We start from the raw sequence: 22,500 nt of genomic DNA, 5'->3' as shown, positions 1-22,500 counted from the left end.
TGCAGGTTTTCGTTTCAAATATTTTCTAGAATAATGGATGTATATTGAAAGATAGATGATAGATGAACTGAAAACGTAGAAAACAACGGCTTCATGATTTTTATGGCGAAATAAAGTGGTAGCGCTGAATTTCACATATGGATTGGTGTGTCATAAAATGCCACGCCATAAAAATAATGAAATTTATCTTATAAATAACCACTTATCTTATGAATTACCCTCCTCGACAGATATCCTGTCCATTTCCTCTGCATCCAAATGACCGAACGAATAGTAAGTGTGATCACAATACGTTAAAAGCACGTCTCAAATTTCTTTGCCAAATCTGTGCCCTTCTTTCCCGAATTCAGAAGATTGTGCGGGTTGAGGATAGCCCAGAACCTCTGGCCAAGCAGTGCTGCCAACCTGGCGCTCTCGAAGAAAGCCGCCTCCGTAGGGGGTTAGTGCCGTCTGTGCACCTCATACGGTGCACTCTAGGCATTACTTAAGGTTCTTTGCAGCGTGCCTTCGGCCCCTGCCTCCAACCCATTTCGTTCCTTTTTACTGTACCTCCTTTCATTTCCTTCTTTCATTTTGCTTTCCACCCTCTCCTAGCAGTTGATCATAGAGCAACTGCGAGGTTTTCCTCCTGTTACACCTTTCAAACATTTTACTGTCAATTTCCATTTCAACTCTGAATAACCTCATAGGTTCCAGCTTTTGTGGTTCGGCCTAATTTCTATGTTCAGTTCGAAGAAAGCCGTAGGAGGAGATTGCCGGAGATCTAACCACTTCTTCTGGTGCCCTGGGAGCGCACTGCAAAACATAAAAGGGAAATAAAATTATTATTCAATACGTATTTTTATATAATAACTGCAGTGACGGCTCTGATATTTCACGAATTTTCATTATTTTTTATATATATTCTCTTCGTTTTTCTTATGTAAGTCTAACTAGGTATTTGAAATATTATTGCAAAACCCTCAGGTGATTGCTCTATTTCTATTACTCTATTTCGTAAATGTGATTTCCATTTATTCCTGAATATCCAGCTATATATTTTCATTCGAGATTTTTATAAAATTTATGTAAACTGTATAATTGTCAATAAACGTGCTCTGTTTAAAGAAAACATTAGGCTCTGTACACATGTAATTCTGTTAAACAAATAAAATGGAAGGCCAAATATAATACAAAGAAGAAAAGTTGTAAGAGAAACTTTCTATATCTTTTGAAATATAATATATCTTTTGATAGATAATTAATATTTAAAGAGAAAATACACTATTTGGGGTGTTTGTGGATAAAAGTTGCATTGCGTACAGAAGAAAGATTCGCGTGAATGTAGAGCATTTGCATGCATATTTAATTATTTCAGAGCTTAGGGAGGTTCTTTCAGATTCAAATGGTGTAAGGGGTTGATAAGTAATACAGATATACCAGACTTAAAATCTTTATTTGATAAAAAGATAAATTTGCATATACTGACGATGCATCAAAACTGCGATTATTAATGTTCTGCCTCACTCAAGTTCTTGTTCTGGGTTCAGTTATGGTAGAGATTTCTGCACATATGATTGTGTAAGAATCAACCGCAGGGAGTATCTGATGAAATGGTGTCACTCGATCAAGTTTTGGTCCGGGAATTGTACCTGAGTTTTTGGCTCCATTGCTTTTCATCCAAAAATCCTTGGTTCGATTAAATGAAGTGAAAATTTATTTATGTTGCACAAGTGAGTGTTTGTCGACTGTATGCTTCATTTCCGTAATGGTTACTAATACTCTCGAAATTAATTTCTTCTTAGGGAATCTTTCGAGTCACATTAAAGTCGATAGCTAATTAGACCTCAGTTTGATTCGCGGACTCTGCCAACTGGGATGATGAAATCGGTGAATTTCAATCAGCTCGTAATGGTGGGTATTTCATATGCCACATGACGCTTAATGTTCCATATGAACGTGATCGCGTTCTAATAATAAGGAAATTAAGTTTGGTTTTTCAAGGGAATCACAAAATTCTGATACCGAACCAAATTTGGCATTGTTGTTATTCGACTTAGCTGATTAGGTATTTGAAAATCCAAGATGGCCTTCACTTTTTAACCATCAGAAGATTGCTTTTCTTATAGCGCTTTTGGTGATATATATATCATATATATATAACATATATATAAAAATATATATATATATATATATATATATGTATATATATATATATATATATATATATGTATATATATATATATATATATATATATATAATATTGTGTATATATATATATTATATATATATATATATATATATATATATATATATATATAAATATATATATATATATATATATATTAATATATATATCCCATATATATAATATATATATATATATATATATAAATTCCCCCTCGGTTAAACATATATGAAAATATATTAATTCCGAGGTAGGGCGAATTAGATATTAAAGGACATTTGTAGCTTGATATATATACACACACACACACACACACACACACACACACACACACACACACACACACACACACACACACACACACACACACACACACACACACACACACACACATATATATATATATATATATATATATATATATATATATATATATATATATATATATATATATATATATATATATATATATATATATATATATATATATGTATATATATATATACATATATTATATATAGTATATATATATATATATATATATATATATATATATGTATATATATATATATATATATATATATATATATATGTATGTATATATATATATATATATATATATATATATATATATATATATATATATATATATATATATATATATATATATATATATAAACGTCGTTTTACATTCATTACCCACTGCTTGAGTTTACTTTCCCTATATGTTCGTTCCCATTCAAAAAATCTCATGGGTACAAACCTAAGGAGAAACAGTCCTATTGGTAAAGTCGACAGTCTTTGCAGTTGTGATATGCATTATGGGCCAAAGTCGTCAAACTTCTAAGAAAATATTGTGGCAACATTGCTAGTTTTGCCCATAATGATCCAAGTTGCGCACTCCGGGTGCCTATAAGAGTACGGAAGTCGCTGATAAGTAGGGGGATGATGCTACCGTTACATGTAAAAGCACAGATTTTACCAAGAGAAACGTCATTAAGACCAGGTGCCGTTTCATGACAGTTTGTTCCCAGTAGATCTTTACCGTTTGCACATTTTCCAGCATTAGCATTGGGTTAAAAATATTGATTTTATAATCGATATATGTATATATCTATAATTATCCTTACTTACGTATGCATTTACACGGTATTCACGTGGTGAACTGATTATTTATATCTGTAGGTATTATTGTAAAGTTGTTTCTTTTCTTTTTATTTATTTATTTATTTATTTTTGTTTACCCGTTTGAAGTTACACCTAGATTCGTGACATGGATCTGACGTTACAATATTTGTTTAAACTGAAGATATGTTGGTTATGATTGTATACCGTGTAAAGTGGTCTTTTAGCAATTATTAGATACTCTTCATTTCATCTTCAGTTTCCTTTGTTCCTTTCTTATCTCGAGGTTGGGTGTATAGGCAATTAATTTTCCCGAATTACTGTCCACTTCCTCGTCCAATGTCAACTTTATACTGGCGTGGTGTGTGTTAACTAATTCTGAAAATGCGTGAGCATCATGTTCATACCGAAAAAGGGCGAATATGTTGTCCACGTACCTCCGGTAAAACAATTGGGGGAAGCTTCAAGGGCAATCATACATAATTGCCTCTTGTAATACACACACACACAAATGAAACGTAACATTATACTGAACACAGAGCATCGTGCTCCGAAGGTCACCGAGGTAGGGGGCAGCTTATAATAATTACATAATCTTCAAATATATTGAAGCCTGGTCTCTTACAAACACGTCCCTTTGGACGCATCTCCCTCTTAAGTGTTTCCTAAAAATCAAGAATACAATCATGAACATTAGCATAGGACGCTAATGGCTTTTCGCTGAACTTATAAATATTCAAATTACCCTGGAATTAAATGACCTTCTCTTTGAGGAGACACAAAGCAGCGCTCACAGACAATGTTAGACATTTTACTTTGTTTTCAATATTGCTCTTGGAATTTTTTGCTTTCGTCCCCGAGTTTTTTTATGAGCTATTTGTTTGTTGGAATAAGGAAAAAATAACGAAAAAATAATGCAATGTTCCTGAAGAGATTTTTTTTTCTCTGGATAGGCTAAGTAGGACTTTAACAAACTTGTATGCAAAATTATAACATATTTTTTTTAGCAGTCAGTCATACCCAATACCGGGTCCAAAGAGCATTGTAACATAAGTAAAATATTTTTTTCTAAAGCTTTCAGTGTATGCATAAAAAAAACTTCCATCCCATTCAATAAAACATTCAGAAATTACTTTTTAGACACTAATCTTATTAAATATCACAGCAAACCCCCCACCCCCCCGCAAAAAAACTTTTATGTCTAAGGCTGGCCACCAAGGAAAAAATAATTATTATTTCACCTATAAACTTTAGGAGTATTTTTTGACACCCGATCTTAAGATGTATCACAGCAAAACTTATAAAATCTTTATGACTGTATCTGACGAACGAGGGAAAAGAATATAATTTTGCCCTGCAGCTTTGTTGAAATTCTACTTCTGTCTATCCAGCTAAAAAAAAAATAATAATAATCTATTGTTAGTGCCAATTCTTTTGGGGGTAGTCGTAATAGTAATGGAACCCCATGTTGTGATATCTGCCCTCCTTTCTTCCCTTTTTCTTCCTACGAAAATTTCCGACAGTGTGAATATACTACTGACTATGCTGACTTAATAAGCATTAAATTCTAGCGCATTCTGTGTAATGATTTCAATAGCTATTTGTTGCAAAATAAACCTAGTTCTTTGCGAATCCTTTCCAGCACGCAGTCCCATTAGTTCCGTTTTTGTCTTACCTCCATTTGAACAAATCACTATAGGATTCCATTAAGTTACAGTGAGTAATTTTATTCTATGATGCTCATTCCATCAAATTCTTTCGTTTCCTAGTTGCTGCATCTACGAGGAAAAGATTAAATAAGGATTCGTCCCCCTGAGTCAAGAGGTTCAGTTAAAGATCCGGCGCTGGCTTTGTATCTCTCTCTCTCTCTCTCTTTCTCTCTCTCCTCATCCTCTCTCAATCTCTCCTCTTCCTCATCTATCTCTCTCTCTCTCCCGCGCCGCCTGCCTCACTCCTCCTCCTCACTTCGTGCATATCTTCTCTTGCTCTTTCTCTCTCTCTCTCTCTCTCTCTTCTCTCTCTCTCTCTCTCTCTCTCTCTTCTATCTCTCTCTCTCTCTCTCGCTCTCTCCCTCTCTCCCTCTCAGTTCTCTTCCATCTCTCTCCCTCCCCCCCCCCCCCCCCACCCTCTCTCTCTCGTTCTCCGTCTTCGTCTCTCTCTCTCTCTCTCCCTCTCTCTCTCCCTCTCTCTTCTCTCCCGCCGCCTCCTCCTCCTCCTCCTCCTTCGTCTTATTCTTCTTCTTCTTCTCCTTTATTTGTTTCAGGGCAATAATTGGGGAAACTAAACCAAGGAACAGATGAAATCATATTACAAGTTAATAAACACTTTGATAAAACTGGATACCATTATACATATAAGCTCAAATTAATATCAGAGAACAAACAGAATATTTTTTATGAATATCTTATAATATGGAGAATATTACATCCAAATGCGTATATACAGAGTAAGTTATGGAGCATCCAAAGTCAACCCCAGTCAATATCTATTAGTGGAAGACGAACGTAATTGTCCCCAAACCTTTGATATGCTGAGGCAAAGGAAAGCATCATGATTGGACTGAACCTTAGGGATCCAAGTCCGAAATTTCATTGAGGTATTGGTATTTTCCGTTAATACAGAGAGAGAGAGAGAGAGAGAGAGAGAGAGAGAGAGAGAGAGAGAGAGAGAGAGAGAGAAACTCGTTTACAAAAATATTCTGTTTGTTCTCTGATATTAATATTACATATATGCGTACGTGCTGAAAAACAATTCTAGGCTTATTAACATATGTAATGGAGATTCAGGTACATGAATATACATAATTTACAATATAGTAATATTCATTATGATAAACTTGGGGTAAGAGTGGGGTTAGGGGGGTGGGGTTAGTGTTCACCTTCGTAGGTGCAACAGCCTTGCTTGGCGTCGAGGTTTAGTGGTGCAGGCCTCAGCTAGAGTTGAATAGATTCAAGGATAGCACCCGCCTACAGTACACCAGTCCACCCAGTTGTAAATGAGTACCAGCATCCGCTGTTGTAAATGAAAGGACAGGACCTAGCAACCTCATTCTTAAAGACTTACCAAAAATCTTGGATTATATATAACCCTTCAGACATCACACATACAAAATAAAAAATAAGTTTACATTTGTATAATAAATAAATAAAATAGAGAGAAATATCAGGTTACAAAGTTGTTATGGAATCCCATTGTTTTTGGCCGAATTATATCCTATCACATGTAAAATCAATTTCTCCTAATCCCACTTTCTCAAAAAAAAGAAAAAATCGGAAACAAAAAACCCATCATTGGCATACAAAAGCAATGAACCACATAAGGAACAGGGCTAGTTGTTCATTAAATGAGCCTAATTTACGTTTTGGTCGAAGTTCAAGCCACTGAGAAAAAAAATTTACTTCATCCTATAACCAGTACAAAAACCGAGTATCATTTATTTTCAATAATGATGTTGATGACGTTATAATAATGGAATTACTAAATTTTATTTGATAGCTAAATTTGAGACGAGGAATTCTATCACAAGATAAACCAAACATCAGCAAGGCATTCTTTGACAGACAGGAATGAGTTATTAATATTTGCATTGCTCGTGCGATACCTTTTGTTAATTATAAAATAGCATCTAATTTGTTTTCTTTTCACCGTGATAATTAACATGCAAAGTGAAGCAATGTTTGTTCCTCCTTTCAAATCCTTACGAATCAATTGTGATTGTAAGTTCCAGTTTCATGCACGGAAACCTATTGATACTGGACCTGATCAAAAAATATAAAGCTTCATAGGAAAATGAAGGGTTTCATTCAATTACTGTTAGGTTTCAGTCCATAAAAAATGAAAGTAAAAGTTCAGAATCAAAACAAAGGTAAACTGCAAGAAATAAGAGCCGAAAGCAAGACAATACCTGCTTTCTTTGAATGAATGTTAACTAAAATACCGGAGTAAAGGAAACACGCCAATGAAGGAGATTCAGAGCAAAGAGTAAATAAAGGGAAAATTGATAAAAGCAAGTTGATTACTGGAAGATAAAGAAGAACTCGCTGAACAAAGGAGACATTGAAAGCTGTACGCGATCAAAATTGCTGCAGGGGCGAAAAAGTCAGAACGGAAGAGAGGAAGAGGAAGAACACGAATGATAAATAGATTCATCCCAGTCAGGCGAAGGTTGTTACTTCGTGGGTGATAGCCCATATTTTAGCAGCGTTATGATAGTGTATGTACATATTTTGACGAGACATTTATAAACATCTCTCTCTCTCTCTCTCTCTCTCTCTCTCTCTCTGACCTAAAAATAGTTAGCATCCTGATTTGTAATTGGTAGTTTATTCATTTACTAATGTATATAGATATATATATATAATATATATATATATATATATATATATATATATATATATATATATATATATATATATTTATTTATTCATTTTGAGGTAACGGTTATTATTCGCAGCTGCTCATGACTGACTTCTCATGCTGACCGGAACTCGCAATGTGTCTCAATATGTATAATCGACTCTTAAGTAAAACTAGACATTAGGCACATAATTCAAGCTTTAGGTCAAGAGAGGAACATTCATGTTTGTTTGTCTTAAAGAAAAGAAAAGAGGCTTTTGCCACTTCACTCTTGATTAGTTTTTACCCTATACCTTCTCTTTTGTAAGGCATTGAGACAGAGAGTTGGGGGGGGGGGGGGGGGGGCGGCGCTTGTCTTGGTTGAATGCTCTTTTCATATCAGCTTGAGAACACCTCTTAAAGGATAGTCGTTTGTTTAATTGCTGTTTTGTTTTATTTTATCTATTAATTATGTAACTTTCTTTTCTCATAAGGTCAATATGTGGAGAGTTACGATTGGGAAACAGAGCTCGTTCAGTTTGATATATTCTGAAACAGTTTCCTCTGGAAACAGGAACATCCATTTTATTCTAGCGGTATCACAAACTATGTGCACCTGTCATTCTTAACATTTAATTTATAAAAATAAGTAAGTTTTGTCTACGTTCACCATACCCTAAATGTTTTCGTGATATTATGACTCTCTTATGTCACTTAGATTAGATTGCATTTACGTGGCATACTCAAATTGACTTTTATAGATAGACGTTTTGTCGATGATATTTAGTATAATTTTCAAGACTAGATATATTTATGTATTTTTGATTGGCTGGTCCAGTAATGAGTAGTTATGTACTTACTTCATAATTTAGAACTCTCTCTCTCTCTCTCTCTCTCTCTCTCTCTCTCTCTCTCTCTCTCTCTTCTCTCTCTCTCTGTTACTACCAAGTTTTTATGCCTCTTAACTCATCTAACTTTTTTTTATGTATGCAATTATTTTCTTCTCGAGAGGTGGCTGACCAAATTCTCCTTTTTTTTCACCAGACCTACCTGTTACTCAACCCCTTTCGGGTTTGAACCCTTCCCACTTTCCCCAGCCTCAAAACATTTTTGAAATTTTTATACCGTTACAAATTTTTATGCATCGCTCCTCATATTATTGTCGTTTCCTTTTTTATCTAACTTTTAAGAGATTTTACAAATACGGCTGTAGCCCACGTCTGACTCCTTTTCCTATTGAATTTATTTTTTATCTACTTCCACTTTGTCTTTAACCAGATCAAATCAAGGTATTCCATCTCTCCTGTCTTAACATAAAATACAACAAACATTTCCTCGCCTTATTTTGGTTAGTATATTTAGCCAAGTTATTTGATAGAGAACGTATTAATTCCTATTGACAAGTGCTTTATGATTCACATTTCCATAGACACTCTCCAGTCTGCTTTACTCCCGAATCTTCATATTCACCAGTCTAGCGATTTCGCCAGTTCTTCTCTGGCATCTTTCTTGGCATCTGAATGGTATCATACATCCAGCGTTTGTAGATATCCATACCCAGACCAAATTATTATCAACTAAAAATTACCCCTCAAATTGACTTTTATAGATAGACGTTTTGTCGATGATATTTAGTATAATTTTCAAGACTAGATATATTTATGTATTTTTGATTGGCTGGTCCAGTAATGAGTAGTTATGTACTTACTTCATAATTTAGAACTCTCTCTCTCTCTCTCTCTCTCTCTCTCTCTCTCTCTCTCTCTCTCTCAATTCCGAGGTAGAGCGAATTAGATATTAAACGACATTTGTAGCTCGAATGATTTATATGAATCACGGTGATGTGATAAGTATTCATATATATATATATATATAATATATATAGTATATATATATATATATATATATATATATATAATATATATGTGTGTGTGTGTGTATGTGTGTGTGTGTGTCTGTGCGTGTGTAAGTATGTATGTTGGTGTATGCGTGCGTTTGCGTGTGTCTCCGTGTGTATGGAACGTGTCGGGGGTTAAAGATTAAAAGTTTGAACTTCTATTTTCCACGATGAACATTTCCTTTTAGCAAGAATTAATATATATAATATATATGTGTGTGTCTGTTTGTGTTTTGCCTGTGTCTGTGTGTTTTTGTATGTGTGTGCATGGAGTGGCTTGGGTTAAAGATTGAACATATTTGAGCTGGCCGTTTTGCACTGTGCAAAATTTCGTTTAGCAACAATTATTCTCAAGTGACCAGTTTGCTTGGTAAAAATAATGACCCTTTAATATTTTTGTTTCTTTAGCACAGTATTTCGTTTGGTCGAAAGTCTCCCATTGTTTTCACTCACTGTCCGAATGTTGTGGGTAGATGGAATCCCACAAACTCTGCTTAAGTCCTTTTCGCTCTCGAACATCCGAACACACTGAAAACCCACCGAAAACTGGTGAGCGCTCTCCAGACAGTCCTTTAGCGCAATTAGGGGCAACTCACGAAAGGCCTACCGCAAGGGAAGAGGAACTTTACTCATTGCTCGGTATTGGAAGGTGTGGCCAAGATCGAGGAAAGCCAAGATGGCTTCACAAGTCGATTTATAGCTGAAGGTAAGCCTAGGGTAGCTTGGCTTCTCCAACGGTTTCAACTTTTTGTAGTTCAGTATATCTTAGTTAAACCAGACAACTTAGCTGATTAATAGCTCTCCTAGGGCTGGCCCGAAGGATTAGATATCTTTATGTGGCTAAAAACCAATTGGTTACCTAGCAACAGGACCTACAGCTTATTGTTGGATCCGAACCACATTATATCGAGAAATGAATTTTTAATCACCAGAAATAAATTCCTCTGGTTCCGCGTTGGCCGAGCCGAGAATCGAACTTTGGACCACCGAATTGGTAGCCGAGCGCGAAATCCACTCGTACAACGAGGAACCTCAATCTATTTTTTATTTATTTATTTCTTTTTTTTAGTACTGCTCGTTTATGTTTCAGTATATCTTGATCCCATGAAATGCTTTGCAAACGTAATTTCAGGCTTTATCAATTTTGTTACAGCGTATAGTTGTAAATCATGGGGATATTTCATATCTTGATATCATGCAATCTTTATATGTACCTAAATAGGAAGAAAATCATTTTATTACATATGATACGATATATATAATGTGGTTTTGTCAATGAAAAAAAAATGGCACAGACATTATTTAAGTAATAAATTCATGCTACTAAAAGTTTATTTAAACAAAACACGAGTATTGTCGGAAATATGAAAAATATTCAATTTCTCTCTGTTACCACCTAAGGCTATAATTTTAATGTATTATTTTGTTCCCTGTACATCACCTTGCTTTCATCACATTACAGTAGATAACACGCAATAACTTAAACAAATGTTATTACAGAAGCAAATTGTGATACTGCTTGCAATTACCTCATCTCTAAATATCTTAGTTCCAAAATGAAATTGGGGAATAACAAAGGCGAACAAAACTCGTTTACAATAACGGAAAACAAAAAAAAATTGATCAGGTTCTTGTGCTGATTAGCGAATAACATCTTGAATGTATATAACCAATTTATACATTCAGACTACTTGAGGATACATTTTTGTTACTATGTATCATTTGTAAATCCTTACTCTAGTGTCCTGAATCTACGAATTTTGTGTAGAGACTAAACTAAATATAAATTTGTCTTCGCGAAATTCCGCAGAGAGTAGTTTTTTGCGCTTCTTTTATATAAGGTAGTAAGATGCCATTAATGTTTTGTTTAATGTTTCCAAGCACCTTTACTGGGCATGAAGCTAACTTGTAATACTCTAAGCACGTCAAATGTAGTTAGAATAATTTGTACATAAAATGCGTTTAATTTTACATAACTGTTTTTATTCCATAGAGCAGAACGTTAGAATATTTTCAAACTCCCAATTTACCATTTAGAATAGGGATAATTGAAAACCTCTTATATAAAGAATTGAAATCATTATTGACAGGAAGATCTATTACTTATTGCTCCCAATCTTGTTATCTCCGATGCTTGCATTTTTAATGACCCTCCATCTTTCTTCATATCCCACTGACAGGTGCATCATTCATCCAGTTTTTCCTGCGCTCTTATTCTGATGGTGGAACGTGGCTCCATAAATTTCAATCAGATGTCAGAAAGTGAATCAGGTGAGTACCTATTTTTTAAATGTATCCATCATACAATACTGAACCTTTTTTTTTTTATTAATATCATATTTGCTGCCTTTATACTTTTAATTGTGTTATAGCCTAGAGTATTATTACTGTGTATACGTCTCTGCCAATGCCATCGTTAGATTATGCATAATGAAACTAGGTCCCATTCATCTGGATAGTTGTCTTTTAGTTCCGTACTAAGTATAGTACCTTTCCTATATTTTGGTATTTAAATAATAGTTCAGTTAAGCCTCTCTTCAATTGATTGTATGTTTTCTGTTCCATTTAGCGAGCAGGAATTTGTATCTAATATCCAGTGTCTTATCTCATCTGTATAATAGCAGATAATAATTTTGCTTTCCTTAACTTGAATATCCTGTCTGCTTAGGGTCCTCAGTTGTATGAATGATTTGTTTCCATAACTGAACGACTGCTCTTTTTGGGATAAATCTATAAAGCTCAGCAACAGCCTAATTTCAATCTCATTCATTATGCTTATGATATAAACTTATAATAACATCCTTGCATCTTTTACATAAGACAGAGTGCTTGTGTTTTTTTGTGTTGTTAAGCGTGAACCATGAACAGAAAAGGGAGCCTGCATTTAGATTTGTATTTTGTCTTTTGGAAAACGGTATTAATGAATTAATAGCAAAATAGGTGACACGTCAACGTCGCTAGGAGGCAAAGATATGGACATTTTTGGATCATGCAAATGAAAAAGCAATTTATTTCTGAACACAAAAACTGCTTCATTTTGAATTGTAAATCTATGGAATTCTCATATATAAAGAAATATTGACAAGAAATTTTGAACTCCCTTTGTGATCATAAGAACTTATTTATTTACATCGAATTTATTGCTAATTATACAGTAATAAGTGGAAAATATTGAAAATTGCCTCTGGAATAGCAATAAATTTAAAAAAAAAAAGAAATAATGGGTAGCGCTCGGAAGTAAATCGTGCAATAATTTTCGTCTCATAAGTGTAACTAGGAAATATCGCTAAATATTAGAGCTTGTCTTGGAAAGAATGCGGTCTATTATATTCTCTCTCTCTCTCTCTCTCTCTCTCTCTCTCTCTCTCTCTCTCTCTCTCTCTCTCTCTCTCAATTTGAACATTTTCTGTCATAAGGTCAACATTTCCTTGTGATTTTGTTAAGAGCTCGAGTTGACCGAAATGGCATAGAGTGATCCAAGCTTAGGCCCAAGACAGCTACTTTTCCTGTGCTGAGCAAATTTGTGCATATTTCATCCAGTGGACTTCCACCTTGATCTGACCATGGAATGAGCTTTATTACGTTGAAAATATTTTCACAGTCTATGTTTGCGGCTCTGTGTAGCGTAGCTGTAATGTAACACAAAATGTTTACAACATGGGGCTAATTTAGTGTTTATAATATGTGGCTGAAAGTGAGAGAGAACTTTGAGTATATTAGTTACAGATATAATATCGCTGGATATATTAGAGAAAATGTAAGGTAGCATTTTGATGAACAAAACTATATAGATGTCAAAAGGACTGATATTAGAAGGAATATTTATTAAATAAATAATACTGTTATTATACGTATACATACATACACACACACACATACCCGACACACACACACACACACACACACACCCATATATATATATATATATATATATATATATATATATATATATATATATTATATATATATATATATGGGTGTGTGTGTGTGTTTGTATGTCCTATATATATATATATATATATATATATATATATCTATATATATATATATATATATATACTATATATAATATATCATATATATATATTATCTATATCTATATATATGTATATGAGGTATGTCTGTTAAGTAAAACAAGGCAGTCAGAACCGGTGTTAACTGGATGCGTGGCGATTTTGGACAAGTCTGAACCTGCATGACAAGCAGCGACGCGCTATGACGTTCAGTAGATTGTGAGTCCCCCAAAAAATATCAAACGTGTCCGTTTGATATTTTTTGTAAAATTGCACAAAACAGGAACAGAACGTTTTCAAATGCTTATTACACGCGCTTGTGTTTGAGTGGCACAAAACATTCAGGGAGGACGTGAGATTGATTGTCAGAAATGATAACGATCGTACTGGACTGGACGACCTTCCACCTCAAGAACCCAAGAAAATGCAGAAAATTTTGATAGATTGTTAATAAAGACCGCCCACTCAGTGTTCGAATGAAAGCTGAATCTGTGAACACTGACCAAGACACCAGTGTGCATGGAAAATTAAGCTCCCTGCGACATTTATGTTTAACGTTTCGGGTCAGTTTCTGCTGTGGAGAAGAAAACGGCGGATGTGTTGATAAAGACGACATAAACTGATTTCCTCCTCCATCCCTTCGACCAGTGGAAAAGAAGAAGACTGCAGCAATAGATTAGTGCAAATGGGAATGCATTAAGGGGACAAGCATTGAATTTGTCATACATATAGATTAAGGTGAGTTATTCAATCAGTCTCGTTATTTAATAGACACACCTCATATTATAGTATGTACTTCATATCGCTATATATATATATATATATATATATATATATATATATATATATATATATATATATATATATATATATATATATAATACACATATAATTATACACACATTTATATCTATACACATATGATATTTTGAATCACGCATCCACTCTCAGCTTTGGCAAATTCAAATATGCAACTGGACATCCTTGGAGGAAGGGCCACTCTCCTGATTTCCCCAAGGACCTGATCTAGCAAAAATGAAAAAGCGACACGAAAAATATGACAAAACTTCCTGAGTTGTAGAATATATACATAAACGCATATTTACATGATTATTAACCACTCTGGGCTGAATGAAAGTTCATTTCTGTAGCTTAAATTGTTAGCGTCAGTTAACGTCATGAGGCAAAAATATGATTATATGTTCCCTAAGAGGCGTTTTCGGAGATTCAATAGTAACTTAGGATAATAAGTTGGCTTTGTTTTTCTCGATGCCTTTACTGATTACACATTTTTATGCGATTAAGAAAAATGAAATGAAAGCGTCGTCGTAACTGTAGATCATTGTCGTTGTTATTGTATATTTGATCTTTTCCCGCATTATTTTGATCGGCAATATTTTTACCAGGTATCTTGACTTTTCCATTCATCATGGTTCACTTAATCAAACTGGCATACAGACAGATAAACGGACATACACAAGCGTCGTGACAGATACAAAACGACACATATTTGATGGAGGCTTTTAATGAATGTTGATGCCTTGGAATACTTTGCAAAATGCCTTTGGGGATACACAAATTTTTTTTTACTCTGCCATGAAACGCTTTATTGTTGGCAATAATCCATTGGCATCATAATTATATTTAAATGCTTCTTTTTTTTTGGCACATAAGTTCCGAAGGTATTTCTAAATTTGACTCCAATAAACTTACTTGGACTTGGGCTTCGAATGTGAACAATTTTTTTACATTTTTATAGAGGATCATCGTCATGGTGACAGTTTTCCCAGGGGTTTATATACTCCTTATCAGCTGAAATATATGTTGCACATTTTCCAAATTGTTAATAAGGTCACGGATTCTTGGTATTTTAATTGTTTGTAACTAGCTACCTATTTGTGATATCTTATCATGCTGGTAAATAATAATGGTAGTTCCCTAAAAGTTATATTTACCTGTAAAAGTGTAAAAGCAGAAGTTCAAGGTTGCAGAATAAGTTGTAAATTTTGGACAGTGTGCGACCTGCATATGAGTCATAAAAGATAGACATTATTCATCTGCTAATTTTAATTTAAGTTTTATATTTCGTAGTTCTAACCGTTTTTGCATTACCATTTACTGCGATCTAATTAACTTTCAACTATTCACGAAATCGTTTGCAAACCCTTTAAGGCCCAATACCTAATTGAGTCAGGTTAATCTAGTCAATCTTTAGCAGAAGGGTAAACTGCCATATGTGCTCCACGCCTTTCTTCCTTTATTCCTTTTAATTTTTCTTCATCTGATGATATGTTTGTGGTAAACTAATACGTTAATATGTTGATAATCAATTAGTGTGCCTTTTTCCATCATTTTTATTTCGCTTAATAAAAAAAAACATCAATTAACATCACTGAGAGATTTCAAAATATGTGTTCCAGGATGCATACTCCTGCCACTAAGAAAGGTTACCCCGCCCTCCTACCCTCCTCCCAAATCCATTAATCTTTTTCAGTAGGCGACCCGAAAAATTAAGGTAAAAGATATTCAGGATCGCAAGTTATTCAGTTTTTAGTAATGTTCATTTTTAATCTTAGAAATAACGACAGATTTTAAAAAAGGACATCAGATTTAGGTGTTAGGGAGTTCATGCAAGTGCCACCAAAATGTAAGTAAATGGAATCTGTCACCTGACCACATTTCCCCCAAGAATTTTGCGGAAAATTATTTTAACGTTTTCCTTGAAATAGATAAGCCCTGCACAGTGTTTTATATTAGTGAACGTGTAACTTTCTCTTCGAAAAAGACAATCTAATTACGGGACAATTTTATCGTTTGCATATTCCGGGAAAGCTGTTATTTTCGGTCGTCATTCTTCATAATTGTACCCTTCATTTTTAATATCATGCTTGCTAAAGGGGTACGAGACTAAAGGATTTATTTTAATATAAGAGTAATTTTATCACTGATTTTAACTCAATTTGAAGAGATAAGAGTCTAAAGAAGTTCTTTCAAAAGAGCCTTTGTGTTATTTCTCTTTATATATGTAGTTTTAGAGTTGCATGGGTATTAATACTGAATTACTCTTTCAATATGCAATATGTATGTTATGTTTCTGTAACATTCTTCATAATTGTACCATTGCTTTTTTAATTCAAGCTGAAGGGGTACGAGACTAAAGGACTATGTTATTTATCACTAAAAACACGTTTTCAGAGGTACACACACACACACACACGAACACACACACACACACATACATATATATATATATATATATATATATATATATATATATATATATATATATATATATATATATATATATATATATATCTATATATATATATATATATATATATGTATATATATATATATATATATGTATATATATATATATATATATATATATATATATATATATATATATATATGTGTGTGTGTGTGTATATATATATATATATCTATATATATATATATATATATATATATATATATATATATATATATATATATATATAATATATATATATGTGTGTGTGTGTGTGTGTGTGTGTTGTGTGTGTGTGGTGTATGTGTGTATATGTAATAATTACATTATAGTAGATTTACAAGATCTGTAAATATAAACCCATGACCTGAGGTCATGGCATTAGGAGGGTTCTACGTGACCAAAAGCAGACCTAGATTACGCTATGCGCTGTCTGCAGTAGCCTGATCTAGCTCAAAGCTTTGTCAACATTTTATGTTTATGATAACTTTGCACAACAACTTGCCATGGGAGCGGTTGACCTGTTAACCTACGCCGGAAACTTGTAACGTCCGAGCCGGCGCGGACTACGTATGTTTTTTATATGAATTGCTGAGATAGCTAATGTTCCGCTATCGACGCGATGCTTTAGAATGGCAGTTCCACGCCAACCATCAAACATATCGGTCTTCCGACCGAGCTGCATCTCCTATATGGAGTTACAGAATAAAGTTTGTTATCTTGTTCAACTTGCCTGTTTTGAATCATCTCCTTTAGTCAAGAAAGAACCACTCTACTAAGATCCAAGGGAGATGCGAGGAACAAAAAAATACTTACGAATGACAGTCGTAAGGAGAACACAAAAAGTCTATCGCCAAGCGATAAAGACTTAGATGTGGTGGCAGCGTATAACGAAGAACATAATTAACAAGACCCATATCAGCCGACCGAAGGTCTACAAGAACTAACTTCCACCTTCAGCATCAAACTAAACAGAGGAAACGGGATCTTCAATCAACGCAACAGTTTATGAAGACGCAACTATGTCCTTCATCGAGAGGAATACAAGCATTTAACACCGACGTTTGAGCAACTGTGTCACGTATCTTCGAGAATCTACACCGGACGAGAGCAGCATCAAACATCAACGGAAAGAAGAAAACAAACACAGGGAACATCACCCGATCACGGAGCAAGGACGCAGAGTGTACAGCTAGACGCAGTAGTGCAAGGACGGAGGCTGTGACGTCATCAATCTTGGGACTTCCCCACGCATCGTGCACCGAGAGAAGACCGTGACGTCATCACGACTTCCGACGCGAGACTTCGACAGGAACTGAGACGTCATCCCATGTCAACAATCCTTCGCAATATAATCTGGAGCTAAGTACCATTTTTATCTATTCAGGTCTTTTCCTCAGTGAAGTGTTGTTCATCAAGAGTCGATCATCCAGTATTCTGGGGGTGAGTTGTTCGCCATATTAATCTTCCTTCATTACAGAATCAATCTTCAACTACGAGTTCTCGCCCGCAGATTAATTTTTTTCTTTCTCTTCTCGTTGTCATTAACCGTTTCTTGCAGGAATTCTCCGTATAATATTTTATCATATTATCTGTATTTTTGTATCTTTTGGGGGATTTTCCTATTATTCTATACACACTTATACAGTACATTGCTTATGCGTTTACGTAGTGGTCGAGTGTACTCTTATAGATATTTTGATAGGATTGCAAGGAATAGAAGTGATAAGAAAAAGTGAAAGTCGAAATGGCAACTACTCCGACTGGCAACCCCAATGTGGTGACTCTCGTTACCGCGAGTCAGCGATTGTCCTTTTCAAGGTCGGGTCAATGGGTTCCTGCCTCAAAATGTTGAGGCATGGATTTCATCTGTAGACGCTCATTTAAATGCAAAAAGCATCACAGACCCAGCAGTACAATTACAGGAGGCCAAGAGCTTCATTGACTTGTAAAAGGTGACGCAGTGCGTATCTAAGGGGGGTTTCTTTCCAAGAGGCGCTTACATGGGACGAATTCAAAATTAGATTACGTGCCGTGTATGGAGGTGAAGAGGCTTTAGATGTAGTATTGGCATTGAGAAATATCCTTAACCAAGCCTCCATGACTCAGCTCAATGTTGTCGAGCGGGCGGCGCTAATTGCCGACCGGCTAAATGAATATCAGGATAGTTTAAGTAACTCCGGGTGGGTTGCGGTGATAAACTCAAAGTGAAAGATTTTATCCGTTTGATCTACCTGACGTCTATCACTGCAATGTTGCCTGAAGCGTTAGTACGGTGTTTTGATAAAAAATTGCAGCCCGACAGTACGGAATTAGATGTGTATAAACAAATAAAAAAACACATGTCTAAATGTACCGACCTAGATCCTTCGCTCATTCAAGTTTTTGCAAAAAATGAGAACAAGCCACAACAAGTAAATGTAGGTACATAATAATAATCAGGTTGCAGGGATGGTTTGTTATAACTGTAAACGACCAGGTCACATGATTTCAGACTGTCGGACGCGTTTTTTGTTCAATACACAATAGTTCAACTCATTCATATAACCGTTGCTACTCGAGGAATCAGCAGCAGAATGCTACAAACACGCAACCAGTTGCCAGTGCAAATAAAAAGAAGGGTCCTCAGTACTATAAGAAGAAACAACCAAACGGAAATTCTGTACAATAGCAGAAACAAACAAATCGTGCTTCAGGTACCTCTGTTCCTGGGCCGTCTAGCCAGAAAACTCGCAAGGGCAAGCGAATTTTCAGGGTGTGATAAACAAAACAAATACCACGTAGTTCACTCCAAGGGGGGAGAGGGCGATGTTGGTCATCAATATCAACATCTTTTGTATCAAATAATCAGTTTAATCATTTATCAGATCATTGTGAGACAATTGATTTTCCTATGAAACACACGGCCGAATCAAAAAAAATCTGTGCAGGTTCCCGTAGATTTGCAACAAATTCATGCAATTATTAGCCAAGACGAGTTGCGACCACCTTACATGCAGTAAATTTGGACCATAAGTCATTCACTTTGTTCTTTGATTCTGGTAGTCCACGTAACATCATGGATTTAAGAACTCATCATTTACTCTTTTCAAATTTCCCTATAGAAAAGTCCGGAATAAGGCTCTCAGGCATTGGGAATAATGAATTAAATGTTGTGGGCGTAACTCATGTACAGTACAAGGTCGGTAAGCGCACGTTTGCTGATACCTTTGTCGTTGTAAAAACATTAATATGTATCCCGCAGTAATTATCGGATACCCGTCTATGGGCACTCAAAATATTATCTTAGCACCTGCAAAACACGGCGTGTATATCAAAGGGAAATTCTATAGGTCTTCTAATACCCTAAAATCAGTTTTAGATAATAAAGAGACAGACAGAGTTGTCACTTACATTACGGAACCAATCACCTGTCTCATGAACCAAGAAATAATACAGGCAACCCAACAGAACTCTCGCTCACCCGTAATATCAGCTTGCACGCAAACTCTCGAGCCTAACGTAACTTCAAATATATTAGTGCGTGTAAAGAGAACCTTGCCAGGATCTGAAACATTAATCCTTTCCGAAACTCTGAAAACACACGGATTATCCGTCACACAAGCCATTTATACCGTCGGCTCACAACAACAATGTAACATCGAAGTCTGTAATCATTTGAATACCACTTTAGTAATCCACAAAAATCAACATATCTCGGATGCCGAAGTCTATAAACATCGCATTCTTACCGTAGCTGAGATAAACCACGCTCAATCAGTTGCGGATGAACCCCTTTTGCAATCTATAAAGAACAAAATCAATAAGGACATTCAAGAAGAAGATATTCAGCAGAAATTTTTGAATCTTTTAACTAAATATCATGATGTTTTTTCCACCACGGATGGAACCTTAGGAAAAACGGATGTCATCGAGCATCAAATAAGGCTCAAGGACAAACAGAAAGTAATCTATGTACCTTCGTACCGACTTCCTATGAAATTTCAGAATGAGATAACAGAGGAAGTAGGTAAAATGTTAAAAGAAGGAGTCATTAGGAAATCAAATAGCCCTTATAATTTTCCGTTAATAGTAGTACCGAAAAAAGATCGAACTTGGCGGATATGCGTAGATTTTCGTCGTTTAAATGAAGAAACAATCCCTGACAGATTCCCAGTACCATGTACCGATGATATCCTATCCTTACTAGGCCGAGAATAAAATATTTCACAAGCCTAGACTTACTAAAAGGATTTCATCAGATTCCGTTGGAACAAGAGAGTATCCCATACACTGCCTCAGCACGCCAGGGGACATTATGAATTTTTGCGTATGCCTTTTGGTTTACGTTGTGCTCCTATAACTTTTACCCGTATGGTAAACATCGTGTTTGGAGGCTTGTTGGGAGATATCCTACATGCCTACATGGACGACCTAGTAATCTTTTCCAACACATTAGAAGAACATTTACGTAAATTGGAGTTAGTGCTACAAAGATTAAGGCAGCATAATTTAATGGTAAAGATAAGTAAGTGTGAATTTTTTTTAAAACAGAAACTAATCTATCTAGGTTTCACGGTTTCTAGTGAAGGTCTTAAAGTCGTCCATGATAAGGTGTCGGCTATCCGTAACTTTCTTCCCGATACCTACTAACGTCAAGGGAATACAGCAATTTTTAGGATGTAGCGGCTACTATCGCCGCTTCATACGCAACTACTCAATCATAGCCGCTCCCCTACCGATCTTATAAAAAAGCGTAGATTTCGTATGGTCTGAAATTCATCAACAGGCGTTCGATAAATTGAAAGATGAACTGTGTAGTTCTCCTATCTTGAAATTTCCTGACTTTGGTAAGGAATTTTTCATAGCAACAGACGCCTCAGACCTAGGAGTAGGTGGGGTATTGCTTCAACAATATGATAAACAGTTTTTCCCTATAGCTTTTTATTCACGTAAACTGAGACCTTCCGAAAGTAAATATGCAGTAATAGACAAGGAAGGGCTCGCTATTGTTAATTCACTCGTGCATTTTAAATTCATAATATACGGTTATCCGTCAAGGTTCTCACTGATTCATAAGCCCCTAACCGACTTCTTTAAAGGCTTTAGTCACAGCCCAAGCGAACTCGGTGGCACATGATCATTCAGGACTTTGGCGCGAGGATCGGGTATTTACCTGGGAAAGCAAATATCGTTGCTGACGCATTATCACGCAACCCTCTTCATCTTGTACCGAGCCATTAGCTGAATTAATAGATATCTCAACCTCCACGCCTCGGTTGTTAAAACTATATCTGAACAGGAAGCTCTGGTGCTGGAGTGCTGAACTATTACGGACGGAACAAAGAAAAGATCCGCAAATAGAAAAAATCATCATTGCGTTGAAACGGAAACCCGAAGGAAAAGGAATACCTAAAGTATAAGACAGCAGAATTATATCCTACAGGACAATATCCTGTGTAGATCTGTGACGAGGAAAACCCGCAACACACCGCAGTTGAATAACAACCAGGTGGTGGTGCCTATCTCACTCATACCCACTGTCTTAAAGTGGTTGCATGAAAACCCACTGCACGGACACCCGGGTTATACCTTGATGTCACAGAAAGCCAAATCCTTATTTTATTGGCATACGATGCTTACAGATATAAAAAAGCACATAGCAAATTGTCGCACTTGTCAAGAATACAAAGGGCACACGAAGACACCTGTCAGCCTAGGGGCTTACCCCGT

This window comes from Macrobrachium nipponense, chromosome 2 (assembly GCF_015104395.2).
Source record: "Macrobrachium nipponense isolate FS-2020 chromosome 2, ASM1510439v2, whole genome shotgun sequence".
NCBI classification, from domain to species: domain Eukaryota; kingdom Metazoa; phylum Arthropoda; class Malacostraca; order Decapoda; family Palaemonidae; genus Macrobrachium; species Macrobrachium nipponense.
This window is presented reverse-complemented; position numbering follows the sequence as displayed.